This window comes from Diorhabda sublineata, chromosome 5 (assembly GCF_026230105.1).
Source record: "Diorhabda sublineata isolate icDioSubl1.1 chromosome 5, icDioSubl1.1, whole genome shotgun sequence".
In the NCBI taxonomy this organism is placed as follows: Eukaryota; Metazoa; Arthropoda; class Insecta; order Coleoptera; family Chrysomelidae; genus Diorhabda; species Diorhabda sublineata.
In genome coordinates, this window is record NC_079478.1 from 16,507,196 (window position 1) to 16,530,002 (window position 22,807).

A 22,807-nucleotide genomic window follows, 5' to 3' on the forward strand; every position below is an offset into this window, starting at 1 on the left:
CACCACTTCATAAAGAGCTCGTTCCATTTTTTTAGTACCTTGCACGAGATTTATCCGGCAACGAATTAAGAACGGCCCCGTTGCCTTCTTCGTTGAGATCAGGTGGCGTGGATTCGATTAATTCTTCATCGCTGATGTTTTATTTTTCATCATCATTCATTGTTATTCAATAATTTAGACAAAACTTCGGATAAAACAAATAATTTCAGAAAATTAAAAATTTAAATGCAAAATCATCGAAGTGAAACTGTCAACATTGAAGTGGCTAGAGTCGCATTTAATGAAGTCTAAGTCAAAGTGCAGTAATTAATAATAATAAATAATGTTGCCCCACTATAATAAGAATTTTTATATATTTATTTTCAAAAATGACGATAAACTTGCAAAAAATTATGTGAAAGAATTTTAATCTTTCAAATATATTTTTCATTTCTTCTAGAGTATGGACAGTGTAGCAACAGGGTTTTTGGTCATAAGCAGAATCATTATCCTTCTCAAGAATAAGGATTAAGGAACATACAATTGTATATAATCAATAATATTTTGTTGTTCAGAGAAAATCATGGACATTCAATCAAGAAAATAAGTATAAAAAGCTGAAGGAAGAAACTCAGAAATAAAAATAAATATAAAGAAAAGGGAAATTTTCGACTTGAAAACATGACACAAATTAGTTATAGATATTATACTATTTTCATTAGTTTTTATATTATTTTATTACTACATATCAAATTGCAGTAATATATAATGATAAATAATTGTACCCCATTATAATGAAAATGAAAACTATGCGAAAGAATATTTATGTTTTTAAATTTATTCCTTCAACAGAAAATTTCTTCTAGAGTCTCTACTGTATAACAACATTGAGAAGGATTCAGAAACATGCAAATATATATAATTAATAATATTTCCTTGTTTAAATTATTCTAGAACTATTCTAATAAATGGAAATAAAATTAAGAACATTTAGTTAAGAAAATAAATATGAACAGTTCTAACACAGGAAGAAACTGACATTTTCAATTTTACAATATCATGCCTGAAAGTTTTCAATTCCATACTTTTTTGATTTTTTTTCATTTTCAAAAACTGTTGAAAATAAACTTGCAAAAAAATATGTAAAATGATATTTATGCTTATAAAAATAAATATTCAAAAGTCTAAAAGAGGAAGAAACTGAAATTTTTAAATTGAAAACATCACACCGGAAAGTTTTCAATTCAATAAAACTGTAAGAACGTTTGTAAAATATGACCCAGGTATGTAAATTTATGTAAATTATTATATCTGGTCTAATTTACAGTTTATCAATCAAATTTACATTCACCTGAATTTTTGTGGTAATATTTGTAAATCTTTATTAATACTTTCAATTACTCTAAGTCTGTTCCACAACTCACATTATATAAATCCAAATTTAGATTCTCTTAATGAAACCACAGCAAAATGGAACTAAATACAGAAATTGAGAAATATTATGAATATTAGAATACCAATAAAACTCTGGTGGCCTGTGTTTTTATACAAAATATTTTTGTTTCATACCAAAAATAACAAAAACCTAGAAGTTTTCAAAAAAATTCGGATGGGTTGGGTTTTGTACAAAAATGGGATTCTTGCCAACCCTGCTTTATTATTAGTATATAGGATAGCTCACTTCTACGACAGTATCTCAAAAATTCTCCGGCCAAAAGGAAGCTACAGATCGGTATAGATTAAGATAACTTAACTTAATTTACCTTTATCAAAAAGTTTCTAATGCCCTTTGATAATGACACTGCTAAGTCAGTTTTTCAATATACTGCAACCCGCAAACTTCAATTTTAGTACATTTTATTAACCTGCAGTCATTTTCTTTGCTTAAAATCGCTATTATCTATCGTCTTAGATGAAATTCAGTTTTAATGTTTTGTATATTTGTCATACAATATCAATATTGAATCCCCAAAAGACTTTTCTTTTAGATAAAAATATTTAAAGTGGTGTCCCGTTCCTCTAAGCATCCACTCCCGGATAAATCCGCAGATGGGTGCAAAGAAGAACATTCCACCACCCCTGTTATTTCGACAGATTCTCATCCTCATTCGCGTCACAGTTGCGCGCGTAGACTCCTCTGAGTTCTATGAGAGATTTTGGAAAGTCTTATTTTTTTGTTAAAAGTTAATCTTATGGGTATACACTCTTTTCTACTTCGTAGAAAGACGTATGGACGTCTTAATGTGTGTGTTTGCTTCGGGTTAATCCTTTCCAACCTTTTACAAATATTAACAAGATTCTTGTCAGGGCATTGCCACCTCAATAGATATCTAGAGACGCTAGGTTTAGCAGAAGCTGCAATGTACAAACTCTGCTATGTATACAACGAATTCTATATCCACAATCTCTCGAAGTGTGAGAGATTTCGGAACTGTGGAGCACTACACCTGTGGGCGTATGAAATGGATTAAATCCTCTCATAGAACAGGATCATAGTTTGCAAGCAGATGCACGAATTTCACGTAACCACATAACATCGATTCACTTTAAACTAAGCATAAAATAAAAGAAGCGTAAAATACCCATGAATTTGATGCACTGACATGAAAACTCTGCAGGTTTTCTTAAGCTCGTTTTACGATATTGAAATGATTACTACATCGTCTGCGTATGCCAGAAGTTGCGCGAAGCAACGCAATACGAGCGCCTAAAACTTTTTTCGCCTTTTGATAATAAATGGTATAACTAATCAGGAATTAGATGCTTGGATGTTATTTTCACCTTTATAGAGTACACGTCTAATTTATGCGTAAAATACTTTATTTGTATTAATATTTTGGATGACTTCGGGGCTTCTCTGCATAAATAACAAAACGTGAATATGAATAAATGAACTCGTTTTTAAATTCACTCGTTCCCGGTATTTATAATTTGCGTTGTTTTCAAATTCAATAACTTATAAATTACAACTAACTTCTTAATGATTTCGCTTTATTTTTTCTGTTTTGCAATTCGATAATATTTATCTCAAGTCTCAAAACGCCTCGTAATCCATTCCACTTGGGTTTGGACTAAGTGGAACGGGAAAGATCTTAGTCGTGAACATCATTGTCGTGAGTGCTTAGTGGAATGCACCCATAGTAGTTCTTTTTTCTGTTCAATTGAAAAAATCGAGCCACTTGCCACCATCTTTTCAGTAGCTTAACCCAACGCTGTGCTATCGCTACGTTATGGGTTGATTGGTATTCGAAAGATACATTTATATGTTCTAAATAGTTGACATATTTTATATATATCGACATTTAAAGAAAAGAAGAAAGATAACTATTTCTTGTCAAAAAAATATTGATTGCAGATTTCAAAAAAATTATTAATTAGATTTCCTCAAGTTAATTATGTATAAAATAAACACTCCAACGGAAATTTCGTATTGAAAAAATACATTTAATTTCATAATTGTGCTAGTTTCGAAATATGTCGTACAAGTGACCCAACCTATAGATATACAGTTGATATTATTCCTTACAAGGCATTTATACATATACAACCTTTATTTTTGTACATACACTTAAGATTTTTAATACGTTCTTAGAATATTGTTTATACGCATATATGATATACTGGGTGATCTGAATTAAAAAAAAAAAAAAATAAATAATCCAAATACATAGGTTGTCTCTCCAAACTTTTTACTACTACTACTACTATATAATAAAAAAATTCTCAATAAACCTTCACAGTCAAGGAGAAAACGGCTCATGAGTACCGAAAATTATTCCACCTAATTTTATTTTATACGATTCTTTTCAAATTGCCCTACTGATGATAGAAATGCATGTAGCCATGAGGCAACCCCGTGTCATTTTATTTAAACCGAAATTGTTTAAACAATTGCAAGAAATTATTATTATTCAACCGGACAAATTTTTTAAATTCTTTATTGAAATACAAATAACAAAGGTCTTTTCACGATAAAGTTAATATTTTTAGAGATATGAATTTTGAAAGGCTCAAAAAATTTCGAATTTAGGTACTTTCGACCCATGAAAAGTATATTAAAACAAATAAAATACAAATATTTTTTTTTTCAATTCAAATACCATTATATTTTATTATTCTGGATATAAATGCATAAATTACTATGATTATAACAAATAAGTAATATAAAGTGATTGAAGTTATTATTACGGTACCCGATTAGATATTCTTGACTCAGATCCTTTGTTGCCTTGTCCATAAACATCTATCTCGTACCGTACTAAATCACTTCCCGGATTATAACGTAAATAACTATTACAGTACTAATTTCAGTCCGTAAAATGGCACTTTACGGTATCCTCGTACTTTACAGTACTCTTAAATTTTCCCAATCCCGTTCGAAATAATTAGAAATAAAAAATCAAATAACATCAATAACTAAACTTTTATTCTAATTTTTGAATGTTAACAGTAATGATGCAACTACTGTTACCAGAAAAAATTATTATAGGAATTACTGGATGTACTTCTTTATTTTTAATAATGCTGGAAGATGTGTGGTTTTGGTTTAACACTTGTACAAAAATTTCACCCTCTTGTATCATTCTTGCTATTTTCTTTTTGCACTCGACGGATTCTTTCACATATTTTTATGCCACTGATGAACTCTTCCATCCACCATGTCGTTTTAAAACATTGATATCAGCCCCAACATTGACGAAGTTCTTCTGAAGCAATGTACGGTGTACTTTTCTGGATGCTCAAGATTGAGGAAGTCAGCAATTTTTTTAGGTGCCCTGCCAACAGTGTGTATTCCAGCTCTTTGACCTATGCAGTTTCCTTGTCTGTAGCGTACTAAAAGTGCTTTTAGTGAAAGGTGCTTTCCCAAATTTTTATATTTTCTGAACACATCCAAATTGCTGTTGATGGTTTGTATTGCGATATATGTCTGTGAAGTTGTTATTACGGCACTGGATTAGATATTTTTGACTCGGCTCCTTCGTCGCCTCGTCCATAAACATCTATCTCGTACCGTACTAAATCACTTCCCGGACTTATAACTATTGTAAAATTGTATCCAGAAAAAAATTGTCGCTAACAAATTGTAGAAAATTTATTTTATTTATTTATTTATTTATTAATAACATTTCTCTTCTTAACAATTTTGATAAGTTAACAGTTTTTAAGATAAATGGGAAATAATGATACACGACACGAGTTTGTTCAGTGTGAATATCAGTAACGGTTCCAAAAATTCCAACTTAGCTCGGACGTATACTAGTGAGAGCGAGAAATCAATAATTAAAAAGCAGACATAAAACAATAAAATTTTTTCTATTCGGAATATTATCAACTATTGTATGAAAAATTGAAGAAAATTATTTGTCTTATATTTTTTTAATATATTTTTCATGGGTTAAAAGTACCCAAATTCGAGATTATTCGAACCCTTACAAGTTAAATATCTCTAAAAATATTAACTTTATCGTGAAAAGTCGTAGGACCTTTTTAATTTGTATTTCAATAAAGAATATAAAAAAAATTCCGGTTAAAAAATAACAATTCCTTGCAATTGTTTCAACAATTTCGGCTTAAACAATATGGCACGTGGTTGCCCTATGGTAACATTCATTTATATCATCAGTAGGGCAATTTGAAGAGGATCGCATAAAATAATTGACGTGTAATAGTTTTCGGTACTCACCAATTTCTCCTGGAGTAACAATTTTTCGATAATTGTTTTGTATTCAAAGGTGTACATCGTATTCTATGTAATATAAATGATTAGATATAGTATTAGTAAGTGTTCTTGAGATATTTAGCTTAGTATAGCTGTACCGGCTTTATTTATTGATGAAAAGATTCTTCTAATAGAGAATGAATTTTTATTGAATTCGATATACTTAGAAACTATATATATTTGTCGTTCACTTGGACCTATAATTTTACAGACAACCAGTATCGGTGAACAAATTATTGTTTTAATTCATAACATGAACTAATTTACGTATTTGGAACACTCAGTATTTGTTGGGAATTTTTTATTTACATAACTAATTATATTATAGTCGAAGAGCACAATGTATCATATTTAGATTTTAGTTTCATGATAGTTTTTTGCTGACGTGGCAATCAGATCCCACAGTGAGACCAACAATTTTAAAACTAAAAAAATTAAAAAAAAAGTCAATTAATATATTAAATGAATGTGATCCCTCACCTCCCAAATAGCATGTAGTAGTAATAGAAAATCATCTTGATACTGTCGTGGAAAGTACGACAAGAATATTTTGTCCAAAAAAATCGAGTGGCGTTAAATATGGAGATTTCATTGGGCGAATTTGATGTAGGGTAAGTATTTTTGTCATTTTTTCTACTGATGTGCATCATTCCATTGCTATTGTCTGCCTCAATTTTGTGTCTACTTTAATCCGTGATAGAAGTATACAATGGTACTAAGAAAATCTACTTATTCTGTTAGATATATAATGGATTCCGTTGAACTGGGCAATTTATCAAATGTTATATTGTTTAATATTTGAATTTTAATTTAACGAAGGTAATAAAGCAAAGGATTAGATGTAATTGAAATTAGTTGGAGCCTATCCTTGAATTACCTATTAATCGACTCAAACAAAAAGTACTACATAGAAATTTGAGATTGACTTAAACATTCATGGATTTAAAAAGGAGATGAAAGCATAATATTTTTAATCAAAGTTAAAATAATGTCTTCCTTTTGACACTTCCTGTTATTTATTCAAGCTAGAATTAAGTATAATAGTGTTAGAACAAATAGTAGTCCTAAAATGTGCGTCTTCTGAATAAAATTAATCTTTGCAGATCAATTATTACTTTTAATCTAATAATTCTTACAAACTAACTACTTAAACTCTGAGATCCATTCTCTGATGTCTCCTAGTTGATTATAATAGCTACGTATTTCATTGTGCTCTGCTATGACACTGAGAGAGTAAGCCGATGATACAAGGTCTAATAGCTTAGTTCCTTTCAATCTTCGTACTGCTTGTTGATGGTTTAGCAGCTACAAGGCTTCAGGATTGTCATGTAGATGTAGTCTGGCTTTATGCTTATCAGCAAATCTTTCTATTCCATCTTTATCTGTAACGTGGGGTCTTTATTATATTGCGTTATAATTTGTTGTGAAAAGGTTTGATTGTTGATGTGTACCCTGACAGATCGAATTAGAGGCACATCGGTTTTAGTATTTGTGTATTGAAATTTTGTTTTAAACCGAGGCACATCGGTTTTAGTATTTGTGTATTGAAATTTTGTTTTAAACCGATAACTTAGAATGTTGGCCTAATAACCAGTAATAATGATTATAGTGTATTGGTAGTTCTAGATGTTTTCTTTTCACATGCTCTTTCCATCTAAGTCATAACTTTTAAAGTTATGCCCAAATATATCTCACTCTTGTGAGTTAGTAAGTATTACATAGTTTATTAATGAAATCTACATGTAAAGATTTCTGAATGCTTGATCTTTCAATCAAGAATGCATGAAACAATTAAATTGTTCTGCCATCGATTCATTTTGATTTTATGTTACATTTAGTAATGCAGTGTCATCTGCGACATTAACTATTACTATTCCTTCTACATCTGGAATATCATGGGCGAGAAATGTTGAATATGTGTCCTAAAATATTTTCACGCCAAAGCTAATTTCCATTTGTTTTAATTCTGAGTATCAGTCATCCTGTTTTGATTAGATTAGATGAGCTAGGGCGTAAGGTCATGAATCTACCTCGATAACACTTTGACTATTGGGTACTCCGGACTATTCACCAGTCAGAAAGCAACTACTTTGCAAAGTGAGTTAACTGTCTGGAGCTATGCGGCTTACCTCTTCTGGCTTTAAAAAACCGAATGTAAGTACCATAGTTTTTGTCCTTCAGATAATAGTTCACCAGGTAGGGTCCAGTAAGTATACCAGTATCTCCTTAGCTCGTCTTTGTTAAATGAAAGGGCCTTTTCAGACCAATTTGTGGAATAGGAAAGAAATCTTCTTGATCGTTTCAGACCTTCTCGTTTTCCTAGTTCTTTAAGACCATGACTTGATGTCTTTTTTCTCCAGATGATCGGCTTGTTTATTGCTGTATGCTCCGGGGAGGCAATGTACCCACATAAAACTAATTTTACTATTTACTCCCAATTATTTCAAAGATTAGATGCAGTTCCACACTAGCTTTGACTCAATTTTATAAGAGTCAAGTGCTTGTAGGGATACTCTGTTATATGATAGGATGAATATCTTTGTATTGTTATAGTAACGTTGTGCGCAACAAGCTGCGCTTGTAAGGATATTGCGGAAGAATCCTCTTTAATACTGAGCAATCTATTTGAAATATATGTTGAAAATATTACTGGATATTGTGCTAACTACATTTTATTTCGTAGCAGTCTATTGGCATGGACCACATCTGAAAATACTGTCGAGCAATTTTGTTTCTCATCTATTATATCGGTATTACGATGTTCCTGATCTATTGTAGAGTTTTTTGACTGATGGGTATTGCCATATCTTTTCTGGCTAGTTTGTTGATAATTATGTACCCTATAAACGCGTAGTATATTATTCCTGGCTAGTTTTACAAAACTACTTTTAATCATATGGGACAAAGTGGAAGGTGACATGAAATTAACTATCCCAATGTCTTATAATCATCTCCAAAATAAGAACTCATTCATAGAAACGATTCAATAGTTATTTTATAACATATATCTCCATATTCAGTTTTAAAAAAGTGTACATATAAATCAGGTCTATAAATTAATGTTCATAGTTCTGAACCAACTTGTATAAAAATATGAGGCTAAATTTGTTGCTATACTGCTTATATGAGTTACTTCTAAACTTAATATTCTAATATTTTAATCTCAAGAAGGATTTTTGTAACTTTTCTTATCACTTTCAGTTAACAGAATGAAAACGTGTTTCAATTTTGACAAATTAGGACACATATCAGTACCAATACTTTCAACGTGTTTATTCTCATAGTTAAATTAGCAGTAAATACATAATATCTAATTGAAAGTTTATTGAAGGAGAAAAATTAATGACATCGGTTTATTTGAAGGAATCAAAAATTTTTCCATATTTTAGAGAGTTAGAGATCTAACTGACTAGAAGCAATGTCAAATGAAACACGAATACAAGTAATAGTGAAACAGAAATTGCATTATTAAGAAGTTGGTTAAAGTGACAATAAAAATTTTGACAAAACATTCTTATCAACTTTTTTGATAATTATTGAATGTATTAGTCAATGTCGTAACGATATTTATCCCAAAGCCATTATGGAGCAGACTTGGTAAGTCTTTAACAATTCAAACTCACATTTTCCACAATAGCTCTGCTTAGAATTTTCCAAAATTATTACACAGACAGAGGAAAAATATGTCAATAACATGAATTCGTCTCCTGCTTTTATTGCAAAGTTAAAAGAGCTTCAACTAAACATTCCCGTTAACAAAAAGTTATCATTCAGATATTGAATATTCGGAATATAAATAGAGATTTTCTACTGTTGCTAATTACGACTCTGGGTTATTCTAATTGCTTGGTTTCGATTCATATCCTTGCTGTGTGTGATATTCTCATCTCTATGATCTGTAGGGAAGAATGAATCCGCGTCGTTCAGTTATCACTTGGATAAGTTCCCACGATCGAACAATTGGATTAACTTTTGGCACACTAAAAGACCTGACTGGCATGGCGTAACAAAAAGGTAGAGTAGTGCAGCGAGCTAACTCAGATACATACATGTTTACCTACTCATTGCACATCTCGTTGTGTTAATTTATCTTTAAATTTTCAAGAAGAAAATTTAAATATGTCATTCTAAATAATACGTGTTTATATTCTGTGTTCTCATTTGTAAGTATATCTTTTGTGACACAAAATATATGAAAAGTTAGTTAGAATATTCATCCAACAGAATATGTAGTTTTTCTTTATTAAATGACTAGTCATAACCTTTCATGTTTCTGCTTCTTTCTTGAATAAATCAGATGCATTTTACCCTATTTTTTTTCATTTACGTTTTTAGCTAAACATTATTCATTAAGAACTCATTAATGTCATGGGGACTGTTTAGATAATGTATTTTGATGAAGAACATTAACGTTTTAGTAGAGATATCAATGATTCGGCAATTCCAATAATTGTTCGTAATTTATTTCAAATTCCACTGCGTCACTTTACGTGATTTATTGTGTATAATCTTTCGGCCATTTGTTGATATAATGGTAGATGGACTGCGCTTGGAATACTACATATTTTTCTTGGAAGATGGTTCCCATATTCAGTAATAGAGAGATTTCAAGCCACATGCATTTTGAAATATGTTACACGCTAAACTATTATGATATTTTTACATCTAAGAATTCAATTAACGGAAGTTAGACGTTGGGCGGTTTTGCCTAACTAACCTCAAATTATCTGTTGTCTGTGTTATTTGATTTGTATACTATGCACCTAAATGAAATATTGTCGGGACAAATCGGCGTTACCAAGTTAAAACATTCAGAGATGTTTATATTCTTCTTCTTCTTCTTCTTCTTCTTCTTCTTCTTCTTTTTCTTCTTCTTCTTCTTCTTCTTCTTCTTGTAGTAGGACGAGGTCCTGTCAGGTCTGTCATCTGCCCTCTTGTGACGCCGATGTCCAGGTATCGTACCAGCGTTTTGGGGGCCTACCGATTGGGCGTCTTGTGTCTGGTTTCTGTGTTTTGGCCCATTTGGCAATCCGTTCTGGAGCCATTCGTTCTACATGGTCTCTCCATTGTCGGCGTCTTGCTCTTACCCATCTAACGACATCTTGTACTCCCAGTTCTCTTAAGGTATCTGTGTTGGGTATTCTATCGTGGAGTGTGGTACCCTTTATTGTTCGTAATATCTTCATCTCTGCTGTTCTCATTTTTCTCTTTGTTTGTGTTGTGTCTGCCCTTGTTTCTGCGGCATAGGTTAGTATGGGTCTGATACAGGTCTTGTAGATTCGCGTCTTACTTTCTATGCTCATATATTTATTTCTCCATATAATGTCCCGTAAATATCCCGATATTCTAGTTGCTTTCTTGATCTGCTTATCTACCTCGTCCTTTATGTTTCTGCTGCTCGTTGTTTCTACCCCCAAGTAGTTGAAATTCATTACTTGCTCTATAATGCGCTCATTTACTACCAACTTGCATCTTATTGGGTCTTTGGATATTACCATGCTTTGTGTTTTCTCGCATGAGATTTGCATGTTAAGTCTCTGTGCCGTCAGGTTAAATTTATGAAGGAGGCGTTGTAGATCGTCTTCATTTTCAGCTATAAGTATAGCGTCATCTGCGTAGCAAAGGATTCTCAGGCGACGGTTATTCATTTCGATGTTTATATTATATCTTAAAAACAAAAATTTTATTTTTCATTGATAATATTTTGTGTGACTAGGGATTGAACAAAACTTGTGCCGTCTGGTTTCATCCCGTGTTACATGCTATATTTTCCATAAAATCGGCATTAAAAATTAAAGTTTTAATGCTTCTTATTTTATTAAGACTATTATCACAATTGGTGCTTTATTCATATACAAACATAACAAATAATATTAATAAGTTGTTTTAAGGCTATCACTTTTTACTATTACGTTTTGGTGGAAATTTCAAATTTGAAAATCAACTTACAAAATATTTTTGTTATTTTATTACTTTGTTCATAGATTCTAGTTGTTTTACCAATTATTATCGAGCAGTTATCAACGATTTACTAACACACAATGTTTTGAAACATTGAAAATAAAAAATAACAATTATTAACTTTTAAGTTCAAAAAGGAACAAAAACAAACGAAACAAACTATCAGCTGATCCCCTCGATATATTAAAGTAGAAAGGACGCTTTCATATAGCTATGACCTAATTATTTCATTCAGGAAATCCCTAATGTTTGCAACTAATGGTTGACCTAAGCATCGAATAATTCACCCACAGAGTTGACGGTGCATATTTTACACTTTGACCTCTGTACTAACTCACTAATACTTCAGACTATGATGCAACTCATTCAGATTCTCAAAAATTTATGAATATCTCGTGAACACTCAGATATTTCAATTTAGTTTCAGTTTTAATGTGTTGCTTTTGTTTTGTACATCTATATTTATTGAATCCTTGTTTATATTTTTGATTCAGTCACAGAAATATATCAGTTTATTTACTAGTTAGAAAGACGATATAAGGGCTTGATATAAATAAAATATATATGAGGGAAATAACTGGTAACGTATTTCGTTGATCAAAATGAGAGGCTTGAACTCTCTCTTTGTTCTGGGCAGAGATAAGACAATAAATATTGCTCTAAATAATTGAAGTAAATCGTTCGAAACCATTGAAAATACTTGAATCGAATTTTCATTGTCAATCTGTGATATGTGCAGTTGAAATTTTATTTCATACATTACCTAAGATGGAACTACAAATTTCAAATTTTTCATAGGTTATATTCTTTTCAAAACAAAAACTGTATAACCTCGAAAAGTATAACGTCATACAAAATGTTGGTTACACTGCTTAATTCTGCAATAATTTTTTTCCCACAAAAATTTTTTTATTGGTTTTGGTTATTTGTCAACCTACATAACGAGGATTTTTAAGAAAGTGAGAAAGTTTCTGAAATAAATAAAAAATAATTGGCGGTATATAATCGCAACAACATGTTCCTTTGCGGCAGCTTAACGCCGCGCCGACAGACACTAAAATATACATCATCAACGCTTTGCCTAGATCATCCAGGCATAAAAGTTTCTTACTTTATGAATAGCCCTCGTAATACTGAGTATATCTTTGTGGTAACGTGAGATTAGAGAATGAAGAATTGTATGCAACAACTAATGAATAATAAGTAATAACACATAAAGAAAGATGTAAATGAAAGTTGTATATAGTAATCAACAAGGTGAACTTCAGTACTTTTCCAGTCTAGTATTTTTGTCCAGATTCTGGGCCAGTGGCAGTAGATACAAAGTAATTAATTCTAGTGTATACACAAAATGTACTAATAAAAACTGAGTTGTTATTGTTTTCATTAAATAAATGTGTTATCTAAACAGTCTTAATATTTCTCAAATGCACTCTAAGAAATTGCAAAGTGCACTTTCTAAAAAAGGACCAGATTGGCAGAGGGTATGCGCATTTATGGATAAATTTGAATTTTAGATGTTTTTAATATGGATGTAATCTGTACTTTACATTATAAGCATATCATATGTGTACAAGGTAAGCATTTATTGACTTTAGATTGATTCACCGTATATATTTTGATATTGATTATTGTCTTGGAATTTCTAACACAACGCATATTGGTCGTGCTATAATAGAAATTCTATTCAACACGAGAATATATGCGATTGTGGTAGTAAAGTCCCCGTTTCCAGGATAATTTTAATGTATTAGTCTGATTAACACGATTAGTTTTATTTTCAAAATCACAAATGGTGGTGTCAGACACAATCTTATGTAGACAATATTTGTAGTGAAATTTATCTTCCTCTAATTTTTGATTGTGGCATATGATCTGTGTTTTTTAAGACCTTTAAAACTTATATAGAAACTTATTCAAGAGATCAACACATGGCTTTAACATTTGAAACTGATTTTGGGCTCACGGTTATCGCGATTGTTCTTGAATAAGCGCATTCTGAACATCCAATTTTGGGCCACTTAAGGTTAGCTTGTTGTCTGTCACGAATATTACGAACAATATTGTCTTTCGAGATATCAACTATTGATGGTTTATCATTATCGTGATGAAAAACTCTATTTTTTTCTGTCTGATGGCAACCATAGGTTCTGGCTAGCTTACAAAAAAGATAGGCGTGGTTCACTATAAATTTGTTACTCTTTAAGATAAAGGTGTCATATGGTTTTGTCCAAGACTAAACTTTGTATATATTTTTCACCTGAAAATTAGAAAAATAGGAAAAAGATAGACACCTATCTTCACAAAATATGGAATTTAAATGAAAATAAAAAGAAGCTTTTCAAAAAAATAAAATTTCAAGAATACTAAGAGTAAAAAAAATAAAATAAAGAATTTATCTTTTAAAAAGTCATATGAATAAAATCTGCTCCTAGCCTTCTAATCGTCTATTTGACCAAAAGCACGTCATTTGGCCACAAGCACGTCATTTGGCCAAAGATGTAGTCCAGTCAGAAAAAATCTTCTCCCGATAAGAAAGACGACGTCTCGTAATGAGACGGCTACCAGTAAAAACAGTCAGCAGGTACACCAAAAAGGTGGATTCTCAATCAAATAAATAAGCCAATACTAAAACCGGCGTGATTTTGTGAGGGCCGCTTCTTCTATATAGCGTAATTAAAGCCTTTTTTAATCTATAACAAAGGTTCTCGAGTCAAAATTTCTACAAAATCTTTACCCAAATGACGAGGTAGAATATTGAAAATTACCAATAGTTGTCCAGCAGCACTACAATGCACAGAAACTATTGACGTTACCAGTATGTAAACCATACTAAAAAGTGCATTTTTCTAGATGTTTTGTTTGACTTTATTCCTTATACTGAAATTTAGTTCACGTACAAAAATTCAATAACCCTTATAAATTTCGAGGTAAACATTTGATCGGTTTCCAGATGGTTTAAAGCTCAAATAGAAAAATACCGATGAGCTGAATATTTTAAGGCTAAGCTGCTAACACTGTTGTCAAAAGTATCCCAATAAATACACGGCAACAATGGGTGGCTTGGCATGAAAGAGTTTTGTTGTTTGTATCCGTGTATCCCATTTTTACAATTTCATTCTCATTTACTTACTTAGATCAGATAAGTTTATTATAATTATTTATGCATATTGTTCATTATTTTAATCATATATTGTATCAATCTGACCAAGAGTATCTGAGATATCAAGTTTCGTGCTACAAAAATTCTCTTTGCCACCACCTCCCTTTTCTATTCTCAAAACATACAGCAATAATCGCACATGTAACAGCAGCAACAGTCTTTTCCATTTTTCGAATAGTACTGATATCGGTGTTCACACGCAAATTATTGACAACATGTATCCATAATCAATACGATACGATAAGATTTATTGACTATTATAAATACAATACCATTTGCGTAGTTCTATAAGTAAATCTCACTAAGCGGTTATCAATAACATGACCAAAGCAAAGTAAATCGTGCACACAACGCACTTTCTGTCAATAGAGGAGCGCAATTTTCTCATTGCAAAAATTTCACAGATTCCCCTCTGGTACCTCTTTTTGTAGAGCTAAATGTTATTTTCATAGTTTAATTTCAAGTTGTTTGAATCCAACCAAGATTCAGCTACCTTCTCGATGTTGTTACCCTCTTTTGTTAGGAATGTAGCATCGTCGGCGATGCATCTAAAATAAATGTTGCAAACATTTCGAACTTGTGTATCTCTGTCTATATTAGCTTTCATGCATTTAGGTTAAAATCTTTACTTTACTTTATTTATGGCCCAGTCATTATAGGGGATTCACCGCGGAAAATCGACATATTCAGTATATTGCCAGGTAAAAACTTGTTTTTTGGCATCCTAACCTAACCTAATCTAAAACTATTCTCAAAATTCACATATAAAGTCGGTTGTCAAAGGTCACAAATATTGATTTTTTGCAAATATCTCGTTATGGATTTACGCTATTATTGTAGAGAATTTAATTCTTTACAACTTTTGTATTCAACATTTTTTATACCTCGAACTTTTTTAGTGATAGAGAGCGTGGAGCGCGCGGTTAGAATATTATCTGAGGTCAACTAGTTAGGGCAGACTTTACAAGCCCAGTAATGGGGTTGTAAATGCGTAACGAAGTCCTGGAACCTATTATCACTATTTTACCATCTATACCAGATGAATTACTCAATGCAATATTCTGTAACTTCAAAAGTGGCTCAAGATGTGAATGCAGGAAAGCGGGGTTACAGTGCTCTTTAGCTAGCGGCCAGTGTAATGAATAAGCTTGTCTTAACGCTGTACCATATCAGACCGATATTAATGATGATAGAACCTCTGACCCAGAAATCATGAATGAATTGAGACAAATGTCGTTGAAGACGGTAATGAAGAGGAACTAGAAATTCTGTAGCAGACAGACAATGACGACGATGATGAAGTAAAAGAAGAAGAAGAGAATTGTAATTAGAACTTGTTCTCGAAATTCTTATTAATTTTGACAATAATAAATCCATAAAATGACACGATTATTAAAAACATTAGTTAAAAATTTATATAGAAAGTCATTAGTATAAATTAGATTAGATTTAAAATACAATTTAAGTATTTTCCTCAATAATTTCTTAATTATAAGGCCAGGTAAGTGTTATTGAATAAATTGACACTTAATTAATAAGAGATAAGTAACCAAAAAAAAGAATTTAATTTAAAAATTAATAAAAAATGCTAAACATTAAAAAATACATTAAAACCCATAGAAAACGAGATATTTGCCAAAAAAATCGATTTTTGAGACCTTTGACCTCTGATTTTAAAACTTGCGATCATCCAATTGTATGTGAATTTTGAGGATAGTTTTAGGATTCCAAAATACAATATACGTGGTAATATACGATTTTCCGAGAAATCTACCTAATTAGGAATAAGATGACTGGACCATTAGCACTTTCTCGAATAAATCATTCTCCAAAGTTATGCATGAGATTTTTAATATGTTAACCCTATTATTTTTCTCTATCTTTTTCCAATATTAATTTTTATTGTTGATATTCTGCGCAAAACTTTAGTGATCCTATTCAAATATGAAATTTACATTTTGAAAGCTACTAGTTTTATGGGCAGTTTCAGAGCAGTCGCGTTCTGTATATATATTAGATATTTATCATTCTATCATTTTAAAGCCGTAAATAGCTGACTCTCTCATCTTTATTATTTTAGTCATCCAAATTTATATTATTATGTATTTATACTTTCTTCTTGCATTTATCTTTCAAAAACAAATTTTAGTGCTGTTAATTAACACTAACAATTAACAGGATCATTATTTCCGTGATAAAATTACGTCAACAATTTTTAAGTTCGATTTTATTAGATATAATAAAAGTAGAGGTGGCTGCGTTAAAAATAAGGCTGGTTATATAGCTCATTTGGTAGGTACCTCTTTATAGGTTTATTTTTAGGGTGTCATTCAATGCGACAGTTGTATATTTACTTTTCATTTTTGTCTACCATAAATCAAATTTACATCCTACCAACTGATTCTTATACTTTTTATTAGAATACATTTTTTTCCACCGGTGCCACTGTTCAATGTTGTGGAATCAGTGTCCTATCATGCCATTGGACAATGGCATCATTTTCAGATAAAAACTTTTGAGCGTAGATGGCTGTGTATGCAGCTGCATTGTCATGGAAGAAATAGCTCCTGTCTGCCACAAATTGAGTATTTTTAGACGAACACTGACAAAAATTAGATATAGAATTTCGCTGATTTGGATATTTGATACGCGTCCACACAGAGATTTGTCATCAATGTGTCGCTATTTCTGAATTTCCCCCACAGCGTCATTTTCATTAGATGCCTTCAGTAGAAAACAAAACTTAACAGCTGCACGTTGTTCACTTAAACATGGTATCATAAAAAACGAAACAAGAACAAAGTAGTACTGGCAAAAAAATCAATGCGGACAAACAGAACAAGACATATCGATATCACTTAGAGTACTCAACTGGTAATTAACGCTATCTAATCTCTCACGGAAACTACAAAAACTTCAAAAGCTCCACTCATGGTAATGCTATTTCGATTATTATAGGATTCTCGTAGTAACAATGCCTCCACTTATAACTGTTGGATTACTTTGAAAAAGACATTCTGTCACTGGTTATCTCATTTGCTCTTCAACTAAGACACAAAATTGAGGAAAGTGAAGATTAAAATGATGAAATGGATGAAAATATTAGAACAAAGTTTAACTTCAATCAATTCACTGTATTCGAAAATTAAGGAATCACAAAAACGTTATCGTTGTTAGATATTAGCTCAGAATCTTACGCAGACTGTGTTGCCGAAGAAAACGTTTTATACATATTGTTTTATAAATTTGATAATATTGTATATTGTTTGCCTCATACAGCTCTCAATGTTTCCTGACAAGTTCTATTTGTTTTTTCCCGACATATTATATTAGAGAGAATAAAAAATAGCATTCGACTAAACATTTTTAGGACCTGTTTTTAAACTCCGATTCCTGAGTTGCTGAGGTCCTCCTTTTTTAAAATTCTTTCTGTTGTCTAATCGAAAGTCTTTTTTTGTTTGGTAAACATTATTTGATAGCTTCTTACTCTCCGTACATGAACCACGCTATCCATATCTCTGTCTTCTACATCTAACCCAATCTGACATCTTCTACTTTTATTTGTACCATGTTGTTCCACTGGTAGTCCTATTGTCGGAGTAGGAGTTTTGTCATTTCGGCATATGCCATGGAAGGTTTTTTAGATTTTTACTTTTCTTATTGACATATATTTACATTATATCTCCATGATGTCCTTCAAAAAGCCTGGTATCACAGTTACCTTATTCTTCAAATCTTTTGTTGAGTTTTTCCTACTGGTAATGCTAATCCCATTGTTGTTCGTGGCATAAGTTTCAGTTTGATCGTGTACAACGATTTGGTTTTTTTATTATGAGGGATTGAGTCTTTTGTCAATATATTTTCAGATTCTTTTTGCTTCTCGCTCGATGTTATATAGCATTCTCTGTAGGTCTTGATTCTCAGCTATGAGAACAGCGGCGTCGACGTAGTAAAATATTTGTGGTTTTGTATTTAATTATGATTTTGTCATTATCAAGTTAGAGTATGTAGATAATTTCCTTGCATTATAAAATCCGTTACTGATGGTTGATGATGATGCATGGTTCAGGTTATCTGCCGTTATTAGAGAGGAACAACATTCTAAACCAGTTTTGATACATCATTATATATTGGTCGAAATTTGGAAGGTTAAGCACTAAAGAGGATATCAATGTATTGAACAAGAAACTAAATAAATTCCAAATGTTATAAAATCAGTAAAAGGAATCCGGATATGTGCACTTACAACCCTTGGTGGTCTTTTATAGGCTTTTATCCTCACTCAACTATAACTTATAAAATAAACAAAAGTGCAGCTATACTCATAAATCATCATAGAATTCTATATCATCTCTATAGTTGAAAAAGTTGTAGGACAAAATCATCGAAAACATGATAAATCATCAACGCTGTTGAGATAATTTTCCTTGGAAAAACTTTGTTGGTGATTGTGTTGAAAATTTCCAGGTTATCCTTTTCAATTTTTTACTGATACCAAAAGACATTAATAAAGTTAAATGTCCGCAGTTCTTATTCATATAAACGTTCGGTTTGAACTAAGTTGTGCAAGTTTCTAGCGACGTTGTGCCAACAGGGCATTCCAAACATAATCTTGGAGAGATCAATTCACTAAACGGGATAACAGCCGACGGTGCATTAATCTATACAGTGGTAATGTAACGCGCGTAGCTGTGGCCTGGCTATTGTGCCGCATTGTCAATATGCGTCACCAATTAGTTTATGATTTTACTCGCCTCTGGTAACAAAGTGGAAGTTAAAATTTATTATGTAGCTAGGTGTTAGCTAGATTAATTGCTAATTAATCAATATATCTCCAACTTTGTGGTGGTTCAATTCATAATTTTAAATATGCTACTTTTTACTACCATTGAAATTGGATTCCAAATTAGCCAGTCATTCAACAATTCAGCATTTGTGCGTGGGACCTATGGAAAACAATTCTTGGGTTGGAGTGCAGATTATCAACTCCTTGATTTCGGTATGTTCCTCTGCTTTCGTGGAGTGTGGTTTCTTCCTCTCGCATCGTGAATCTTTACTTTGTATAAATTAAATCTGCTTTTTAATCTACATATACATCTTTTGGAACCAATTGAAGATCTAATATGGTTTTTTATAGGTCAAATGTGTTTTCACTTTACATACATACCTTTAAAATATTTTTCCAATATAATTAATAATCGTGCGCATCTTCCCATACCCTTGAGGTACATTGCCGTATACTAATGGCCAGTATTAAATCCGGTGATCAGCCTTAGCTCGGGTATGTCTTCCAGTACATTAAATGACGGATTTTGGTGTGTCGCGTACAGTACAGTACGTTGTCTGTACAGCTATACATGTAAACATAGGATCGGAAATTGAGAAACCCAATCGCGTACTCGCAACAGTACTTTTCGCTAATTTTATTACCATTTCTGATATTAAGTGCAACTAGCAATTGAATTAAAACAATTGTCGACTAGAACTTTACAATGAAAATTAGTATAACAAAGATGTCGGGAACAAAGCACGAAATATCTAGCAAACGGATGAGACATAAAACTAAGCGGCGTTTAGATCAAAAAAATTGCAATCTCCGACAGTTCCAAATGTAATGGGAGACCAAAAAATATCTTGCTGTAGTATGAAGTTGGATAGTAGAATGAAGCTTAATAAGGATATCTCTAAAAAAGCTTCAAGTTATTGCATGGTAAAACTTTCTATAAAATTAATATCGCTAAGCATATCTCTAATTTGTTTCCGAATAAAAATATTTTCGCCTCACTAAATTGTGGAACAACTTGTCTTGGTGTTTTTAGAGTTGAAAATTCCTTCCCTAGTAAATCTAGCCTTGCCAGTATACAACACATATTTTGGAAAATTTCGATTTTCACGAGACTTTTGTTTATAACAGTTTGAAAATTGGATGCGCACCTGAAAATCTCTAGGTTCTAATGCTTGAACACTGGCCAATTTGTATGGATGTAACACTTGTTCTTTTTGAGTACTTAAAGATGGCCTTTCAGAAATTTTATTTAATAATTCCCCTTCAACACGATGGGACATCTGTTCATTTTGCTGCAGCGGTAAAAAATTACTGAAACAGACCTTTTAGAGAAAAATGGATTGGTCGGGGTGGACCCAATTGTTGGCCTCTAAGATCACTTGACTTGAATCTTATCAATTTTTATAGGAGGCTATATGAAGTCCTTAGTGTACGAAACAATCATCGAATATGAATAAGATCTGATAGCTAGAATTCAATCTGCGGCAGAAATCATTCAATCCCATCCAGATTTATTGTCAGGCACGTTTTTCAATGACAAAACGGTGTAATAAGTGTATTGAAGTAAGCGGCTAACGGTTTGAATAATTGGGATTATGAATAATTTGTATTTGTTTTGAACTACTTACGCTTAATCATCATTCGAAATTAAATGAATAATTAATTAATTTGTAAATTACTTACATGCTTGTTTTAGACTTTTGTTTAGAGGCAAATTTCTACAACACCGTTCATTTTAGCTCTATAAAAGGTTATTAGTTTTTAAACTAGAAATAATCAGGAAATTTAAAACAATATTAAAAAAAATAATTTGCTTCAGTGGCGTAAAAAATGGGGGGATAAAAGTGACAACTAACCCTGACAGTGCGCCAATGGCTAAATTTTTCCAAAGTTTGTTTATGTCAAAATATTACTTTATTAAGGAGCATACTGGTCTTTAAATTTGAAAAAAACAATTTAAAGGCGTTCTTGATTTATGCAAATTTTTGATTTTGATTTAAAATTTTGAACACCCTATATCTCAGCAACTATACCCGTAAAGGTTCGTATTCCTATATCAAAATGAATCATATATTGAGATCGCCCTGTCGGTCGAATATAAAAACACCCTGTATAACTAGCTGTTTGTCTTTCATCAACTACACATAAAATCATTCACTTTAAAACTCAAACGAAATAAAGAATAAGAAAAGTTACGTAATATGAATATTTTATCAAGGTGTTAGCTTTATAAAAATAATTGTTTGAACTAGTTTACAAAAATCGTGTTGTTTTTGATTGTTTGCGGTTTTCTTCCTATCATTGGTATATCCTGGAAACTAAATAAAAAAAATTATTGCAGCTTTATACGGTGAATACAATAGGAGTTTACCTTGTATAAATCTAATAGTGGAATACTGTAGTTTTCCAAGTATCCGAATTTTTGAGAATCTAGTACTTTTTCTGTGCCCTCTGTATCAGATTTTGGGAACAGTCAAATCAACAATTTGTTGTACGTACTTACATATCTTGTAAAGGAAATTAGATAAGGTAAATATTGTCGTATATTATAAATTTGTTCCAGTGATTAGGATAAGCTTACGATTGAGTGTTTTTGTTTTCGTATTTTTTCATATTTCATTTACAACGGATGTGATTAAATAATTGGTGACACATTCATATGCATTGTGTATATGAGTTTTTTGCATAAATTAGAATCGTAAAGTGTGGTAAGTGAAATAAAGTTTTGGATTCAGAAAATAGTAATTAATCTTATAGCATCTAATAAACACGCAATACTACTATGTTCTTGATATAAAATCTAAAATTAGAAAAATGTCTGGTTCGTTATTGAATTTTCCATACATAAAATTTTAAATTCTTTGTTCGTGTTTTGTTAAATATAAGTTTGCCAATAGTATAGAACGTTTTTACTCATTTTTACTCACAAGTGTACGAAATTTTATCAAACTTTTTTTATAGAATCTTTTTTCTGTAATCATTTGATTATGCGTAGTAAATGTCGATTTCCGTGTTGAATTTTATTAATTTATTTCCGTATTTGAACTTGAAAATTTTTACAAAATGTGTCTTTTATGTTTTACAAGAGTTGTTACAAAAAGTTATTTTCTATTACTTTTGTACGAGGTCTCACAATTAAATAAAGTGGTTGATACTGTAAAAATAATTTATGTTAAAATTTTGATAACAACTTGATCCC

The 22,807-nt window shown here is 31.5% G+C and overlaps 2 protein-coding genes across 4 annotated transcripts in view; both read left to right on the forward strand.

The window, feature by feature from the left end:
- Positions 1 to 3,634, forward strand: part of LOC130444099 (probable small nuclear ribonucleoprotein Sm D1) — a 169,745-nt gene extending 166,111 nt beyond the window's left edge. The window contains exon 3 of the mRNA XM_056779096.1: positions 440 to 3,634. The gene's annotated coding sequence lies outside the window, so the exon portion shown is untranslated. The remainder of the gene's footprint in view (positions 1 to 439) is intronic.
- The window catches only part of LOC130444096 (neurocalcin homolog), a 226,092-nt gene that overhangs the window by 162,950 nt on the left and 40,335 nt on the right, over positions 1 to 22,807 (forward strand). Inside the window, exon 1 of one of the 3 annotated variants that reach the window (XM_056779087.1) lies at positions 6,143 to 22,316. The exons of 1 other annotated variant lie outside the window; for it this stretch is intronic. The gene's annotated coding sequence lies outside the window, so the exon portion shown is untranslated. Of the gene's footprint in view, positions 1 to 6,142; positions 22,317 to 22,807 lie in introns of those variants that run through there. One more of the 3 variants, XM_056779088.1, reaches the window with a different exon arrangement.